At 44.8% G+C, this 15,710-nt stretch overlaps 1 protein-coding gene across 5 annotated transcripts in view; it reads left to right on the top strand.

The window, feature by feature from the left end:
• Positions 1-15,710, top strand: part of LAMB3 (laminin subunit beta 3) — a 141,357-nt gene that overhangs the window by 82,055 nt on the left and 43,592 nt on the right. The window contains exon 1 of one of the 5 annotated variants that reach the window (XM_031689993.2): positions 15,092-15,172. The exons of the other annotated variants lie outside the window; for them this stretch is intronic. The gene's annotated coding sequence lies outside the window, so the exon portion shown is untranslated. Of the gene's footprint in view, positions 1-15,091; positions 15,173-15,710 lie in introns of those variants that run through there. 5 annotated transcript variants of the gene reach the window in all.

Raw genomic sequence — 15,710 nt, 5'->3', positions numbered from 1 at the left:
TTGGTGCTTAGACTATTTCTTTTTGGTCTGATTGGTTTTATTCATAAGTGCTTGCAATGCTATGGTCACTGGATAGATAGCAATCCATTGAGGGTGATCTTTATACATAGATGTGGGTGTGTGCCCACGTGGGTGTGTGTGGTGTGTGGTCAGCCTCTGTTCCTACAGGTGTTTGTAATCTTGTGTATCAGGGAACTGCCATCAAATCCAAACTGTCCCCACTCCCACTAGGAAGTGAAATTAGGGGCTAGGGGGAGGTGAATGTGGAAGGAAGCTGTTGGTAAAAGTTGTCTGCTGGTCTGGACTGCAAATATGTCATGCCCTCCTGAGTAATTATTTGCCACGTCCCTGCATCTGGGGGCCAACACCGCTGTACCAGATCAGCTTATCATTGAAACGGTTTAGGGGCAGAAGGGTGAGAGTTGACAGTTTGGGCAAGAAGCTAGAGTAGAGAGTACTTTTGAAAGCATGAGGAGAGTAGGATTAATTTTAATTGGGTTTAAACATCATTGCCTGTCTGGGGGTGTGTTCTAGTTTAGCTTTGGTTATCCATATACCAGAGTTAGTTAGCAAGTAGGGGAAAGGAGAGATACCAGGCCAAGCACCTCTAGCAGAGAAAGGGACGGGGCAGGGAGAGGAGGGGGAAATCGGACTGGGCCAGAAAATTGCAAAGGTCAGTGATGCAATCTTGCAACAGCCTGTCAATGTCAGTCAGTCAGGCCAGGCCGAGCCCTGTGGGGAGGGACTGGGAAAGGGATGTTTCAGGGATCATATATTTGGGTCGTTAGAAATTTTAACATTAACCTTTCTTTGGGGTCTGAGGCAATTTCCCAGACAATTCAGTTTCAAAAGGCAACACCACCACCAACCCTTCGCTTTGGCTGTTCGTAGTTAAGCTGTAGCGTTTGTGTGTGCAGACCGGGCAAGGTTACCTAAGGAACTTACTTAAAACTCTGCATTTTAGTTTGTACACAAGCAGTCCAGGTGACAAGGGGCCAAACTGAGATTATTCCTGGAGGCTTGTGTTTCCGGCTTATTGTTTTAACCTTGTCAGGCCGGAAAATTCTGTAACAGGAGAGATGACTGTCAGTCTCAGCATTTTCTTTGAATCTTCCTTCTAATTTTGAAGAAGTCTCTGGTAGCTGGCAGGCGTGATCTCTGAGATTTCCCGAGATCTGTGTGAGCTTCAACCTCTGTGGCTCTCGAGGGGCCTAGGCGGTACGTCTTAATATAAGGGCTTTCACGTGGTTTCTGCTCTGAAGGTGAGTCAGCCCTTTGGAGCCTTGGACCCAAAACTCTGAAACTGACTCTTCAGTACGTAGTTTCAGTATTTCTGTAACTCAGAGACAACCCAAAACTCTGAAATTGACTCTTCAGTAAGCATTTCCGGTATTCTGTAACTCAGAGACGCAAACCACACGTCTTCCAAGGTCAGCAGACTGTAATTTATGTGGGGTTCCCCTTTCTTGCGATATGCTCTGGCTGGGTACATCACCTCAGAGGGGTTCCCCTCTTGCTCTGAGAATCTGACTTCAGTCCCCAGGCCCCACCAGGCTGCTGGCCAGGCTAGGCAGAGAGGGTAGCGGCAAGTGCTATGGACTAGGGTCACTGGTGGATTTGGTGTTCCTGGTTTAGGTGGTAGCTGAGGCTGAATGGGAGATGGTGGGAATAGAAGGCTGAGGAATCTAGGGTCGCCTCATGCCTGGGAGTCCCTGACACAGCTCCTCTGTCTGAGTGGGAAGGAGAAGCCAGTTTCTAGGTTAGGAGTGTGGCTAAGGCTTGGGAAACGAAGCATGCGTTTTGACTGCACTGATATCTCATTAGAGATATAAAGGCTTGTGTTGCATCACGCGGGTCAACCCAGCAGAAGGGTGACCCGCCATCCTTGCTTGCCTAGGGGTTCCTGAGGGATTTCTCCAGGATGCAGGACTAACAGTGCTGAAACTGGGAAGGTTCCGGGAACTAGAATCCTTGAGTCTATCCTAACATTTAATTCTTGCCATTTCTAGGAAGGCAAGAGAGGTCAATTTAAAGCTCGTTGATTTTGCTCTCCAAATTCCTTTCTCCCAAACATTAAAACATTCAGAGCTATCAGCAGAAGAAGCCATCACAAGGGGGCAACATGTGGTCCGAGGAATAAGGACAGAAGAGGGATGGCACTGTCCCAACAACTGTGCCTGAGGGTTGGAAGGAACAGAGGACAGCAGCGGTTCTTTGGATGGTTGATTGTGTATGAGCCTCAATTATTACTATTATTATTTTGTCAACAGCTTCTTGCTGTTTACCAACATCACTGCCCACTCCTCCAGGAGATTCCAGGAGGCTGGAGGAAGGAGAACATCCTAGGAGACATAATAAAACTATTTGTTTACCTTACACTCCAATTTTTTTTTTCAGTCCTTGAGTTACTTTCATTTCGTGTAAATTAGTTTTGGAGGGAAAGTTCTTATCTCTCAAATACCAGTGGGTGGTTTTTAAATCTACACGTCTAACCTTTATCTTCCTCTAGCCTTGTACATTAGACTTCTAGAATCTAGACATTTCTGGGTGGATATCCTGCTTTTATCACAAGCTTGCTACTTGTAAAACATGACCTCCACTTTTCCTGTACTCTTACAAACTGAATCACCTTCTCAGTATGCTTATTTCTAGCAGTGGCATCTCCATTTTGCCTGTTCCCTGAGTTAGAAATACAGACATTTTCTTGGAGAGGTCTTCCCTGACCACTTTATCCCACCATTCCCTGCTGGATGCCCTGCTGTATTTTCCTTTGTAGTGCTTAGTACCTGGCTTTATACTGATGTAATTATTGGTTTGCTTTTGTGTTGTCTTCCACACCCATTAGAGGATAACCTTTATGAAGACCAGAACTTTGTTTTATTCTTTACTGTGTCTGCAAGGCCCAGTATAACCCTTGGCACATAGCAGGCAGGTCCTTAATAAGTAACTATGGGATTGATGAATATCTTCCCCGTTGGACTGGTAGAGGAGGAGCTATGTTTGCTAAGTTTGCATGCAGTCAAATATTTAGTGGATACTCAGAGAAACATCCAGGGTTTGTTTGTATTTTGGACCTTTTTTTTTTTTTTTTGACCTTTTGTCCTCTCCTCTCTAATTCACCTCAAACACTACCACCAAATAAATCTTTCTAAAATTAGGAAGTGGGTATGGCTTAGTGGTAGAGCATGTATGTGCTTAGCATGCACAAGGTGCTGGGTTCAATCCCCAGTACCTCCATCAAAAAAAAGAAAGAAAGGAAGAAAGGAAGAAAGAAAGGAAGAAAGGAAGAAAACAAAAAGACTTAAAAAAAAACTTCCTTAAGTTAAATATTTATTCTTAATTGCCCTTTTAAAACCCAGATCATTTCTCATTGCCCACATGATAGACTCTTGGATTCTGCATGTTAAATTGACTTGATCAGTATTCTTGGATCCAGGACCTCTATCATGTGACTTTCCTTACTCACCTAACTTCAAACCCCATTCTTCTCCAACAAGGAGCCTTTGTTCCACAGAGGGTTTCTCAGAGCCCAAAGAACAGTTCATTCTCACTGCTGCCGCCTCACCTTTGCTCACCCTCTTCTTCCTCCCTGAAGTGCTGTTCTCTTTCTACTCTGTCTTCCTTCCTTCAGGTCATGTGCTCCAAGAAGCCACCACCGCCTGTGCCAGCACGCACTGCTGTCTCCTTTCTGTGAATTTCAGCTGCCTCTGGCTTGCACCTTGCAGGCTGGCGCTGCACCGTGTGTTGGTTTATACAGCTCTCTCGTTTGTTCCCATGGGCTTGCCCCATCTCTGCAGAAGACCAGATTTTTGTACCTTCCGCGTTGCTAACATATAATAGGGGCCCAATCAGTGCTGGTTACATTGACCTGAAAGTCAGAACTGGGATAACGATTACAAAATGATCAGTTAAAACTCTCCTGGGAGGTTATTTTAGGCATAGTGACTTGTCCTTTGTTCAGAGCCTTGGGCTTGAAATTGCCCAAGACCTGGCATCTTGGCTGGGTTCCCTCCACTCTGGCTCCTTCACCTTTCACTTCTACTCTCAACTTAGTGTCTGACATTACAGCAGTTGACTCACTCTCGGGCAGCCCTCCACTGCTCCTGGGACCCCAGGGCCTTGACAAATCAATACCGAGGAACAGATCATTCATAGATGATTTGCTCTTGTCCCTCTTGGCTTCTGGCCAAGCAGAGCCACCAGCTGCTGGAGCAGGCACGATGGGCTGGGAGCAGCGGCACCCTGCAGCCCGCATACCACAGGCACAGTGCTGTGCAAGTTTGATCAGCACAAGAAGCTTCCTTCAAGCTCAAGTGCTAGCTGGACTTGAGGATGGGTTTGGGGACAGTCTCCTTGGCTTCCATGATATCATATTCTCCTAGTTTTTGTCCTGTCCTATTCCAGACACTCCTTAGTTCTTTTTTTTTTATTGCTATATATATTATTGAGATGCAATTGTCACGTAACACTGTCAGTTTTAGGTGTACAGCATAATAATTGGACATATGTACCAACTGTGAAAATGATCACCACAATAAGTTTAGTTAACATGCATCATGGCACATAGTTTTCTTGTGATGAGAACCCTTTATCTATTTACTTACTTAATTTTTTTTAATTTTTTATTGAAGTGTAGGTGATTTACAGTGTTAGTTTCAGGCGTACAACAAAGTGTTTCAGTTATACATAGACATACATATATATTTTCCTTTCGGATTCTTTTCCATTCTGTGTTGTTACAAGAAACTGAATACAGCCCCCTGTGCTGTACAGTAGGTCCTGGTTGTCCTTAGCTCTTTTTCTCACTTTTGCTTTTGACCTAACGTCTCAATGCAGTGTTTCTCAGGACTCAGCCTGGAGCCTCTTTTCTTATTGCGCATGCTCTCTTTAGGTAACCGAGTTTATTCCCAAGGCTGTGTAGACAGCAAGCAAATCTCAGCTCTAGACCCGGTTGTCTCCCTGCCTGTTCTTATGTCTTACAGGCGTCGAACTTCCCTTGTCTAAAGCCAAACCCAGTATTTCGACCCTGTCTTTCCTAATCTAGGCTTCCCTGTCTACCTAAGGAGCTCAGGTCCTGAGCCTGGGGGCCATCCTTTGCTCCTCTGTCTCTGACACCTCTCATGCACAAACAATCACCAAGACTTGTCATTCTACCTCTTAAATATCTCTTGATTTTATTTGCTTTCTATCCCCTCTGCCGCCCTCCTCGTCGAAGCACTTGTCATCTCACCTGAACTATTACTGTGGTCTCATAGCTGGTCTCTCTGCTCCGGGTCTTGACCATCAATCCAACCCACTCCAATCCATTGTAATCTTAAAAAAACAAGCAAAGCTGAGCGTGTCCCTCTTCTCTTTAAAACCTTTCACTGGATCCCCACATTGTCCTTTGGATAATGTCCCAGATGCTTTGCATGGCTTATATGTTCACCCGTGATCTGGTCCTTGCCTATTCTTCCAGTTTCACTACATCTATAATCTTCCTCAACCCTTGGTCTCTAGGTGCCAGACACACTGTTCTTCCCCAGCTTCAGATCCTTCCTCAGATTCTTGTCTCCCCTTGGCACGCTTTCTTCATTTTTCCCCTTGACCTGGTGAACTCTTACTCATCCTTCAAGTGTCACTGTGCTCACTTCCTCAGAGAGGGCTTCCCTACTGCTTAGATGAGGCCAGTTCTGTTTGCTTCACGTGCCTCCTCATGTTCCCTTTCACAACTCCATTGTCTGTCTCCCTGGCCGGACTGTGAACTCAGTGAGGGCGGGAACTGTGTTCTCGGAGCTAGCACGATTGCATATTTCCTTGAGGGGTTTCATCAGAGCCATCAGTTTGTCTCGTATTGAACTTGTTATCCTATAGGCAGTGGGAAACTTTGATGGATTTTAGCAGCAGAACCGTTAGACAAGGTCGCCATTTTTAAGTAGATCACGGTGTATGACCCAGAGAAGAATGCATAAGAGGGAAACGAGCTAGAGGCAGTGAGCGGGACATTGTCAGAAAAATTCAGGCAGGAGGTGGTGAGGGACTGGGCTGAGACAGAGACGGTGGGGATAGAGGGAGACAGGTTTTTATCATGGTTGTTGTTGCTGATAATATGATTTTATTCCAAGAAACCAATAAGCCCTAGTAAATAGCTACTATCATTTTAAAAGAATTTTATTGAAGTATAGTTGCTGCACAACGTAAGTTGCAGATGTACAGTACAGTGATTAACAGGTTTTAAAGGTTATACTCCATTTATAGTTATTATAAGACACTGGCTGTATTCCCCATGTTGTGCAATAGATCCTTGTAACTTATTTTTTACCCAATAGTTTGGACCTCTTACTCCCCCACCCCTACATTGCCCCTCCTCCCTTTCCTCTCCCCACTGGAGAACCACTAGTTTGTTCTCTGTATCTGTGAGGGAGACAGGTTTGAATGATAAGTTGTAGGCAAAACTGGATGTCTCAGTACTGTGGGAGGGAAAGGAGTTGGAAGTGACCCCCAGGTTTGGAGAAGAAAGGAGGAACACATTTGGTGAGGAAGAGAATGAGTTCCATTCTCCATTTATGGGACATGCAGTCAAAGATGCCCTGGTAAAATAGAAGGACCCAGACAAGGACCCTTCATTTTCAACCACCAGATCAATCTGCATCAGTACCAACATGCTCTACCTTCTGTCTCCTTACCAGGAGGGCAGCATCCCTGATTCTTTCTATGCAGACTGTCCTGCCATCTCATCTGATTCATCTATTTAAGGTCTTGGAAATCTACGAATAACTTAGGTCACTTTGGGCTGCAGGTAAAAATCTAATTCAAACTGGTTTAACAATAAGAGAAGTTATCGTTTCACAAGACAAAGATTCCAGGATTAATTCAGTAATGTAACTTTATATATATTTTAAAAAATAACTCAGTTCTTTCCATCTTTCTAGTCTGACATCTTCAGCGTGGAGACTTGCCACAGCCCGACTCACATTATGGTTCCAAGTTAGCTGTCACGGTTCTAGGCGTTGCATTCACTATGACAACATCCAGTGCAAGGAGAGAGACTGTTCTTTTTCTTTTATCAGCAAAGATACCTTTCCTGGAATCTTCCTAGAGGCTTCCTTTCAGTGGCCAGAACTGCATTAAACGCCCATCCCTAAGACTGCTCCTGAAGGAAAGGGTTACCACCATGACCTTGGACTGGTGGTTCTCAAAGGTTCTTTCTGGGACCAGCAACAGTAAGATCACATGAGAACTTGTGAGAAAAGCAGATTCTGGACCCCTATCCTAGAACTGCAGAATCAGAAATTCTGGATGTGGGATTAGCTGTCTGTGTATTTTAAAAAGTCCTCTAGGTCATTCTGATGCATGCTAAAGTTTGGGAATCACTGGCTAAGGCTAATCTTTGAACTGGGGAAAGGACAACAGCCCAGAGGACTCGAAAAACCCTGGGGATCTATAAGCAAGGAGAAAGGAGGGTAGGGATTTTGGCTACAAAGTCAGCTTCCTGCCAGATCCTTCCTCTTTCCTGAATAATCACTTTCTCCTTCTTTATTATAGTATCCCATCAGTATACAGACATACTCTGCTATCTGAATCTTAAAAAGCCTAGTCCATGGCCCCAGGTCATTATCCCGCTGCTGTCAGGATTCTTTGTAACTGAAACTGTTTATTAAAAGTTGTCTTCAATCACTGTATCCATTTCTTCATCAGCCATTCACTCTTTTACCCACTCTCATCTGGCTTCTATCCCATCAGTCCACCAAAATCTAATGGGATGCTTAGTAAATGAACTGAATTTTAGCATTCAACAGATAGAACCATTTCTTCCTTCTAGAAACACTTTTGTTCTGTTTGCTTCAGGGACGCTGCCCTCTCCTGTTTTTCATTGCACTGTTTTACTTTCTTCTTCCAAGATCACCTTTGTTACATCTTTCTCCTCTGTCAGTCAGTGGTCCTCCGCCTTGAATGAACATTAAAATCGCTGGGGAGCTTTTAAAATTTCTGCAGTCCAGGCTGTACTCGAGACCAATTAAATTAGAAATTTCTACAAGCAGGACCCAAACATCAGTAATATTTAAAGCTCTAACGGTGATTCCAGTGTTGAGCCGAGATGAAAGATCATTGCCCTTAATGTTGGGGTACCCCAGGGCCCCACCATGATCCTGCTTCTCCACCTACATTGTTTCCTTAGGTCAGTGGTTCTCAGCCCTGGCTCCAACTTTAGAATCATCCCGGGAGCTTTTAAAGACTACCGTGGCCTGAGAGTTCCCCAAGATGAATTGACTCTGAATTCCTGGGGTGATTCTAATGTGTAGGCACAATTGTGAAGCACTCGTAAATGATTTCCTACAGTTCCATGGACTGGGACTCAGTGCTTTCCTATAGAGCTTTCTGCAGTGATGGACGTGTTCTACATCTGTGCTGTTAAATTTGGTGGGTGGCCACTAGCTGCTTGTGTCTGTTGAGCTCTTGAAATGTGCTGAAGCATCTGATGAACTGAATTTTTAATTTAATTTTAATTAAAGTTAAATTAAATCACCTTATAAGTGGCTAGTGGCTACCATTAGCTTTATGTGCTAATGACTCTGAAATTGGTTTCTCTCTCTTGAGCTCCAGGATTATGTAGTAAGCTGTCTAACAGATACCTCTTCTTGGATATCTAATAGAGTATCTTTAACTTAATACACAAAAAATGAAATTCTCGAATTTCTTTCTTCAAAATTTGTTCCTCTCCTAGTCTTCCACATCTTGGTAAAATGTTACCACTTTCCATACGATTGCTAAAGCCCCAAAATATGGAAACCATCTTTTACTCCCTTTCTTTCCTCATCTCTGTCGGCCAGTTTTTCAGCAAGTCCTGTTTGTTCTCCTTCCAAATATACAATTTGACTCTGTCCGCTTCCCTCCACCTCCACTGCCTCCAGCCTGGGCCAAGCTGCCATTATTGCTCACATAGAGTGGTCAAAGCTAAAAGTCACTGCATCCTTAATATGTGGTTTCTAAGGCCTTTGTGTGTGTTAACTTGTTAGTCCTACAAACAAGCCTACGAGGTGGGGAACCTGAGGGACAGGACGCTTGAGTGATGTGCCTTGGATTGCACAGCTAGTCGGTGGAAATGGGATTCAAAACCACACTGTCTGATCCCAGGGTCCAGATCTTCACCATTCATTTTTCTGTCTCTCTGACTGGTTTCAAGGCCCTGTGTCAGTGGTCCTTAATCCTGCCTGCAAGCTGGAATCACCCGAGGAACTTTAAAAAATCTGTTTTTACAACCCTACCCCAGGCCAGTTAATTCTCTTGGGGTAAAGCCTAAACATCAGAAATTTAAAAAAAAAGAAAAAAAATCAGGGAATTCTCTTATGTAACTAGGGTTAAGAGCTATTCCATCTATGACACCAGGCCCTGGTCCACCTGTCTCTCCCACCAGTTTCAGCCCCCACCTCCATCATGCTGCTCCCATCCCTTCTTCCTACCTCTGGAAGAGGCCAAGCTCTTTCCTGCCACAGGCCTTTTGCACTTGCTCTTCCTCTGCCTGGAACATCCCTTTCTGGTGTCTTCTGGGGCTTGAGGAAGACTTAAGAGGTTCTAATCCCTGAAAAGATTGAATACTCTAACCTGCCCATGTAAATCAAAATGAAAACAATATTAAACTTTAAAATATGTGGAGGTAAGATATACAGCATTCTCATTTTGCCCAAAGTGTCTGTTTCCATGCCTTTTAAAGTATATTAGATATAAAAATTTTCAAAAGAAATGTTGCCTCCTCTTTGCTGACACCTTAGATATATGTTTAGCCTGCCTTGGGAAGTCCAGCTCTTAATCTCTCAGGCTCATCCCAAGGGTCACCTCCTTAGAGAGAATCCTCTTTCTAAAGTGGGACTCCCAACATCTGGAGACCCCCATCTGTCACATCACCTTAGTTTTTTAAAAAAAAATTTCATAAAAGCATTGAAAGCTGTAACTGTCAGAGCTAGTTTCTAGTTTACTGATTTACTGCTTGTCTCTTCCACGAAGGCAGGGTCTTGTGTGTCTTGTTTGCTGCTGTCTTTTCTTGTCCTCACTTAGCACAATGCCTGGTACAAAATAAGTGCTCAATGATTATTTCTGGAACGGAAGGATGAATGAATGCAGGCAGATGTATGGCAAGTGGAAGTGAGTAGATTAATCCCCAGGGAGACAGGCCAGCTTGGGTTGCCACTGTGTAAATGGCTGTCTTTATGGGGTGAGATGGGAGAAGTGAGTTCACAAAAACAGAGGACTTCTGATCGGTTACAAGAAGGGAGGGCCCTGGGGAAGGCTTAGAGCTGAGGAGGGAGATGGCAGCAGGAGCATGCTTTGATGCTGGATGGATTCGGGAGACAGTGAAAGCTGGTATTTATTTTTAGGTTGTAATTTCCCTGTGTCACTTTCAGATTTTCAGTAAAATTTCTCAAGCCCAGCAGCTACGTGCTGTGTTCTGAGGAGAATGGGGAAAGGACCGTGTGTTTGTGTTTGGGACCAAAACAGGCTGGAGAGACCGGGGGCAGCATGGAGATACGGTGAAAAGGAAGTGAGAGTGGCTGAGGACAAGCAGCAACTGCAGTGAATTTGTATTATCTGTTAGCATCTCCCTAGAATTCTCAGAACTATGGTTGTTCTGGTAGCAGAGGAAAGAGTGAGTTGCATGGGTAAAGAGGTTGAGGTCACTTTGGTTGTACAATTATTAAATTATTTGGTAATTATGTGCTCAGTGTCTGTGTCCTGTGAGACAGTAGTCTCTCTCTGGACAGGAATCGTGTCTGACTTGTTCACAACTGGGTCACGGCATGCCTGGCATCGAGTGGGTGCTCAGTAAATATTTATTTTGTGAATGAATGGTTCTGGATGTTTTTGTGTTTCTTGGTCAGAGGTCAGGAGGGTTTGCTGTGAAGTGAGGGGAAATCTGAAGAAAAGCCCAGCTGAAACTGAGGACCAGGCAGAGGCTGCGATTGGAGAGGGTTCAATACACAGACTGATTAGCTAAGAGGACCCAGACCCCTGTGCAGGCCCCAGGGACACCTGGAGGGAAAACGGGTACTGTCAGTGACCAGAAAGAGAGGCCAGGAAAGCAGCAGACCGAGTACACAGAGGCGTGTGGATGAGAGAAGCCCCCTCAATGCCCATGCGAGCCCCCGGCACACCGCTGACCCCTAGTGAATCAACTGCGACAATTACTCCTAGGCCCACTTGGCTGTGGCAAGGGGTTTCTTAGTGTCCCAGCCCTGGTGCCCAGGGGTTGAGACAGCCTGAAACTTCTGGCAGGACAAGGACAGGCAGGGACTGAAAGACCTTTTGCTACACTCGCCTGCTGATTCTCTAGGAGTGACAAGAATCCTTAACACACGTGTAGGAACTCTTGCTTCCGAAGATGCCCCCTCCATTTGTGCCCTGCTCTTCCCTGGGGCCCACATTTATCCTTTTCATTACCTCTCAAGCTTCTCAAAGCTGGGGCTTAAACGCCTTGAGGACCTGGATCCATGGCCTCACCCGGGAGGTATTTCAGTTCCAAATATCAGAATTGCTGCCTGTTTGATTTCTGGCCTCTCCCGAAGTATCAACCGTGGTGGGTGGAATTGAAAGCCCAGCCTTGGAAGTCTGCTTGGAAGCCTTCTTGGAAGTGGTCAGCTCATCACGAAGTTTCTCAGTTCCAATTCTCAAGGGAAAAAAGTTTTTTTTTTGTTTTTTTTTTTTTTTTGCCTGGATGATTTTTCTCTCTATGGTGTCTTGAGAGGGAGTTATAGGGTGATATTCCTGGTGTCTTATTCTTTTAAACGCTTTTTGGTCAGTTTTTCCTCGCCCCAGGGATCCCTACTGGTAAATCAGTATCTGTTTATTGAGCACTTAACTATGTGCAAATGTGATGCGCTCATTAGGGGATTAAAAAGAGTGGCTAAAGGTTGTCCCTGGTCTTAAGGAGTTTGTAAGCTAGGTTCGGGGACAAATCACAAGATAACCAAACACTGAATAGCCATAAGTATGTAAATTTGAGATAGAAGGGATTTACAACACAGAGCAGAACTGACTGCTAATTGAACTGAATCAGGAAGGTCTGCTGCTGCTGGAATTTAGGAAAATCTTATAGGAAATAGCAGAGAAGTCATCACTGATCCAGGGGTCTGATCTGAGTCTTGAATTTAGGATTTAGCCAAGTACACAAGAGGTGGAGAGGGCAATGTTCACAGTCAGGGCCAGATAAATCAAGCGTATGTGTGGTCAAGGGGATGGAATGGTTGGATCAGAGCATTTGTGTGAAGTAGGGCCAGAAAGGCAGTGTTTTTTCAGCAGGATTCTGAGAACCTGACTGTGGACTCTGGACTTTAATCTGAAGATGATGGAAGGTGTATAGGTCAAAGTGCTTACCAAACCCACTTCACAAGTGGAGCTCAAGGCCAAAACTAGCAAGATGAGATGCGATAAAAAATAAGTGCAAAGGCACGTGAGTGCTTGTGTGTGTGTGTGCATGTGTGTGTGCATCTGTATGTTTACGCATGTCTTAAAAATAGCACAAATTCAACATACACAAATTCAAGATGTCGGCAACCTGTTTTAATGGTATTTGACTTGAAATAGATAGAGGTGTTAATGTATCTTATGCTCAATATGAGTCTTCGGTGTGATTTGGCCCAGTGGTGTTCCTCTTAGGGACTGGAGTGGCTGCACGTCTCACAGGTATTTACCCTCTGGGTACAACTTGCAGAGATCCCACTGTCTATGTTTCTAAGGTCTTCTGGGGTGGAAGGGGGCATCTTGTGATGCTTTAGGTTTTGCAAATTAAAGCATTCACTATGACCATTTTTCCTACCAGTTTCCTTGAGGTGTCATTTTCTACAGATTATCCTATCATTAATTTTCTTTTAATGAAAAACAAATTCTCTCAATCTTGGGAGTACAAATGTTGTAATGGAAAGTACATGGATTTTTGGAAGCTTAAAGATCTGCTGTTGGATTCTGATTTCACCCTATACCAGTTGTGGCAGACAATGCTCTGTGCTCACAAAATCTTTTTCCTCTTCTGGGCACGTAGGAAGATCACGTAGGAGCCCTGTGAGTAGTTCTGGCCAGTAGGTTGTAAGTAGCATGACTACGAAGCTTGGAGAAACTGGGGAGAATTCCTCCTTGCTCCTCTAACCTTGCTGCCATGACCATTAACGCCAAGTGTCCTGGTTGGTGCAGATACAAGATGGCAGAAGCCCCTGAGTGACTGTGTAGAACAGAGCATCTCTCCCCTCTCCCCTGTCCTCATCGTACTTTGTGGAAGCAGCAAACGCTTGTTGTGTTAAGCTGCTGAGGTTTCTGTGGTTAGATCGTTACTGCAGGATAGCCTAGCCTAACTTGACTAAAACACTAGTCCTGGGGAAGGGACAGACTGGGAGTTTGAAATTTGTCGATACTGACAGGCATATGCAGAATAGATAAACAAAATTATACTGTATAGCACAGGGAAATGTATACAAGACCTTGTGGTAGCTCACAGCGAAAAAGGCTGGGACAATGAATATATGTATGTTCATGTATAACTGAAAAATTGTGCTCTACACTGGAAATTGACACAACATTGTAAAATGACTGTAACTCAAAAAAAAAATTAAAAAAAAAAACAACCAAAAAACAACACCAGTTCTGTGTCTTTGTCACTTCGGGCTGCTCTAACAAAACCCCATGGACTGGGTGACCTAGGCAGCAGGACATCCATTCTCACACCTCTGGAGGCTGGACGTCCAGGATCAGGGTACCAGTAGGCTGGGTTCCTGGTGTGAGCCGGCATTCTGGCTGGCAGACGGCTGCCTTCCAGCTGTGTTCTCTGGTGTCTCTTGCTCTTCTTATAAAGGTTCTAATCTCATCGCAGGGACTCCGCCCTACATGACCTCATCTAATAAACCCAATTACCTCCCAAAGGCCCTCACCTCCTAATACCGTCACATTGGGGGCTAGGGATTCAACATACGAATTTTGGGAGAACATATTCAGTCAGTAACACTCAGTTACCTTGCATAAGCTACCTGATCATTCTGAGGCTGCAAGAAAGGGTATAATAATAAATCCTTCAAAGAGCTGTCTTAAAGGGCTGCTGTGAAGCTTAAATGAGGGAGCGTAGAGATGGTGTTCAGCATGGTGCCTTCCTTTCTCACACATCGAGGAACTGTGCTACGTGCTTTCTTGACATACATCTAACAGCCCCAAGAAGCAATACTCCTTAAGAAGGGGAAACCCTATCTTACAAAATCCACAGTGACGTAGAAAACTTGTAGAACTCTGGGCAGTCTGTGGTTTTAGCGGAAGGGCTTCAGGGCAAAGGAGGGAGCAAAGAGAGGAAGGATTAATTACTTGTAGGTGAACAAAAACCACCCTTTTTCTCCCGAAACTTCTTACTTTATTTTTACTGATTATTCTAGTACAGTACACTCATTGTGGAGGATGAGAGCGTCCAGAGAAACATAGAGAGATGGGAAATGTTAGCATGTTGAATATTCGCTCCCTGTCTTCTCTCCAAGTATTATTTTTTCTTTAGAATTAAGTAGATTTTATTTGTTTTATTTTTTATTTTTTGTTTTATTTTTTCCCCTCATTTCCCCCCACGTTTGTTTTATTTCTCCCCTCCCCAAACCATCTCACGAACATTTCCCCAGGTTATTAAAACCTCCTTATCAGTATTTTAGATCAGCAGGGGGTCAGTTTTGAATGACGGTTTAGAGGGAGGGAATTAGATTAGGTAAGATCTCATCACCCTCCGCTGTTAGGATACAGACCAGACTGTAATCTGTGTAAGCAGAGGCCCCAGGCAAAGAAAATGCCTTTTCTCAATAGGCCTCAGACTTGCAGGGCAAGTGCCCGGAGATGTGTAACAAACGTGCTGTCCAGACCAACTTTGACTCCTCTCCTTGTCAGGTGTTGGAATCTGATTTTATTAACTCTTGGAGGCCATAAAACACTAAATCATGCTTACACTTGCTCCTCTGCCCTCTGTCCTCTGTAAACCCCTCCCGCCCCCTGTCCTTCTTTATCCAGGAAGGCCGGGAGCATTATCCTGCTCTCGGAGAGCTGAGCTCATTTGGCCCCTTGACTGCCCCCTCTTCCCCTCTGGTCCAGGCTCTCGGGAGTTGGCAGCCCTAAGGAACAGAGTGGAATGTGGGACCTGGGGCCTCCCTGGGAGAGGGGGAGGGAGCAGCCCAGGCCAGCCCGCTGCCAGGTAAGTGAGCTGTGAGATATCTGGATGGGATGGTATTTGCTTTTTGTTAAGCGTGACTGCAAAGACTGCTGCTCGTCCGCCAACACCCGTGTGTGTGATGCACACACAGGGACAGACCCGTTGCGGGGCACGCACTGAGCCAGGTGCTTTGCTGAGAGTTACACAGGCGTTGTCTCCTTTGATCTTTATAAAGACCCTCAAGGTAGATCGTTATTCCTCCCATGGGATGTAAGTGGCTTTGGTTGTGCAAAATCACAAGGCTGGTGATGCAGAAGCAAGGTTTGCACCTTCATCTCTCCCACTCTGAAGTCTAGGCTTTTAACTGCTGTCCTAAACCACCACCCCTGTGAGCAGAGCATCCTGGGGCTTGAGGGGGCTTCAGGGGAGCTTTAAAACATGTTGAAGGTCCCTGCCCCTCTGCCAGTTGATTAAGCCTCTGGCTGGGGCCTGGCCTAACTCTGTGATTTCATAAGTTCTGCAAGTAATTCTGAGGGCAGCCTGGGTTGAGAACCAGTAAAATCCAACACCTTTATTAACA

This window comes from Vicugna pacos, chromosome 23 (genome assembly GCF_048564905.1).
Source record: "Vicugna pacos chromosome 23, VicPac4, whole genome shotgun sequence".
In the NCBI taxonomy this organism is placed as follows: domain Eukaryota; kingdom Metazoa; phylum Chordata; class Mammalia; order Artiodactyla; family Camelidae; genus Vicugna; species Vicugna pacos.
This window is presented reverse-complemented; position numbering and strand designations above follow the sequence as displayed.